The sequence below is a fragment of the Lactuca virosa genome, chromosome 1, assembly GCF_052849685.1.
Source record: "Lactuca virosa cultivar CGN04683 chromosome 1, Lactuca_virosa_CGN04683_v6, whole genome shotgun sequence".
Lineage (NCBI taxonomy): Eukaryota > Viridiplantae > Streptophyta > Magnoliopsida > Asterales > Asteraceae > Lactuca > Lactuca virosa.
The window spans coordinates 274,353,645-274,356,711 of NC_136426.1; the positions used below are offsets into that span (position 1 = coordinate 274,353,645).

A 3,067-nucleotide genomic window follows, 5' to 3' on the forward strand; every position below is an offset into this window, starting at 1 on the left:
CGGTATGTTGCTTATTTAATAAATTTCACGTTTAATTGCATATTAACGGTAAGAAAACATAATAAGCAATTTATGTTTTTAAATAAAAGATTTCTTGTGTTTTACTTGTATCCCCCCCACTAAAACAATTTAAAAATCGTGAAAACGTAGGGGTATGAACTCACCTCGAATGTGTGTGCTAGTTTGTACGCGAAGTGATTGCGAAGAATCCCCGGGATAGAATACGTGAATGTAGCCGTGTCCTAATAATATTTATAAACGATATCGTATTTAAATTAATAAGATATCAATTTAAATAATAAATTAAGTAATGGTTTAAATAATAATTAAAGTGTTAGAAAACACTTTAATTATGTAAGGAATACTTACAAAAGCGTTAGGAATTATTTGGAATAGTTCTAGGCGTTTTCAGTGTAGGCTTGAAGATTTGAAGATACTGATGAATGTTCTTGGTGGAAATAAGAAGATCTAGGTAGAAATCTCTTGAAGATATGGGGTTTATGGATGATACTTGAGAGCAAAAAGTGAAGTGTTTGCGGTGTGAAATGTGAGAAATGAGGAGTGTTTTCGGATGAATATATATATATATCAAAGTGTTTACGGCGTTAAAAGGCCTTGGCTTTTGGGTTTTCGGTCCTATGATGGGCCTAAGGAGGTGATTTCGGCCATAGCAAACCGAAAACACCCTTTTGAATCTATTTCACAACCGAAAACTCCTTGTTTCATCTTTTCTTGGCCGAAAACTACTCTTACTCTAATTTCTTGGACCGCAAACCCAAAGATCCTTGGATCTTTGGACCGAAAACTCATATATAGGGGTTATTATATGATTTAAACTTTAAACTTTTAATTTATGTTGACATATATTAGCTTAAATCAACTTAGGTTTTAATCCATGCTTAGTTACTAACTTATAAACATGCCCTAAGTCTATAGATAATACAATGCAACAAAGATTGCAATGTTGTTTCACTTATACTTGGTTAGGGTTTAAACCTTTGCTAGATCTAAAATTTTCCGATTGTGATAGTAAATAAAAATTAAATTTTTAAATAAATAATTTGAAACTTTTTATATAAACGAAAAGATGTCTTGACAACCAGTGCCATTACGAAAATTGATTTAGCAACTCCCACACTCATCCACTCTTTTAACGCCGGCACCACCGCAGCCAAATGGAGAGTATAGTTCTGTATCCATCTCCAGGGATGGGCCACCTCATATCAATGGTAGAGCTCGGAAAACTTATCCACAGACACCATCCTTCCTTCTCCATCATCGTCCTCACACTCATCCCCTCTTTTAACACCGGCACCACCGCCTCCTATGTCCGCAACATCTCCGCCACCTTCCCTGCCATCACTTTTCACCATGTTCCTGATATCCCTCTTGATCCCCAACTTTACTCCTCTATGGAAGCCATCACCATTGAGCTTTCTCGACTTAGCACCCCGAACATCAAGAATGCTTTACAGTCCATTTCTCTCTCCTCTCACATTACAGCCTTCATCATCGACTTTTTTTGCACGCACGCGATGTCTGTGGCTACTAATTTCAACATTCCTGTATACTACTTTTCAACTTCTAGTGCATGTTGTCTTCAGCTACTCCTAAACTTTCCGACACTTCATGGAACCACGACCAGAAGTTTCAAAGATATGAACAAACTCATCCATTTGCCAGGGATCCCCCCGATACCCTCGTCCGAGATGCCAGACCCACTTCTTGATAGAACATCTACTGTTTATTCATACTTTCTTGAACTCAGTGAGCACATACACAGATCAAATGGGATCATTGTCAACACATTTGAATCGCTAGAACCAAAAGCGATTAATGTCATGACTAACAGTTCGTATGCCACAGATATGCATGCGCCACCAGTTTACGGCATCGGACCGCTTGTTGCTGGCGATGCTGATGGTTCTCATGCATGTTTGAATTGGCTAGATTCTCAACCAAGTCATAGTGTTGTTTATTTGTGTTTTGGAAGTTTAGGTTTGTTTTCAAGTGATCAGTTAAAGGAGATCGCCATCGGGCTTGAGATGAGTGGACATCGATTTCTATGGGTGGTACGAAGCCCACCATCGAACAATACAGAGGACCGTTTTCTGCCACTACCGGAACCAGATTTAAATTTGCTACTTCCAGAAGGATTCTTAGATCGTACAAAAGATAGAGGATTTGTAGTGAAGAATTGGGTGTCACAAGTGGCGGTTCTCAGCCACGAGTCTGTGGGTGGGTTTGTGACTCATTGCGGGTGGAACTCAGTGTTGGAAGCAGTATGTGCGGGTGTTCCGATGGTTGCTTGGCCGCTTTATGCAGAACAAAGGTTTAATAAGGTGGTGTTGGTGGAGGAAATGAAGTTGGCTCTACCGATGGATGAGTCGGACGGTGGGAGGGTGGCGGCGACAGAGGTGGAGAAGAGGGTGAAGCAGTTGATGGAATCGGAGGAAGGGAAAGCAGTTAGGTCGATGGCAATGAAAAGAAAAGAGGATGCTGAAAAGGCAATGAGTGACGATGGGTCATCTCGTGTTGCATTGTCCAAGTTAGTTGCATCATGGTTGCCATAAATGTGTACAATAGTGTAGGACAAATGTTATGTCATAAGTACTTGAATAATGCATGTCTTGCTTTATGTTCGCCTAAATTTGGAATGTGATGTAATGATTTTGTTATTCTCAATGGATTAATAATCTGTAATGGGAAATTTTAGTTTCAATTCTTTTTCTCAAAACAAACACATTAGAATCTCAAAAAGTCTCGTCGGACCCCAATCCTGTGGGGGCCCCGTCCCGTATGGGGGCATTTGTTGAAAAAAATCGGGGATGGGGCAAGTTTAACCCCCGTTTTAGTTTTGGGGCGGAGGCGGGGGTTGGCAGTCCCGTCCCGAAACCGTCATGGGGGCCCCGTTAATAAATTATATATATCGACATATATTAATTATATAAATATAATAAACGATAAAATGATTTTTACATACAAAAATTCAACAAAAAAACATGTTTTTAAGTTGTTTGTAATATGTAAAATTATGATACAAATAACTATTTGTTATTCAAAAAAT

At 39.1% G+C, this 3,067-nt stretch overlaps 1 pseudogene; it reads left to right on the plus strand.

The window, feature by feature from the left end:
* The first annotated feature begins 1,112 nt into the window (after window positions 1–1,112).
* Window positions 1,113–2,685, plus strand: LOC145166733 (UDP-glycosyltransferase 88B1 pseudogene; annotated as a pseudogene).
* The last annotated feature ends 382 nt before the right edge of the window (window positions 2,686–3,067 follow it).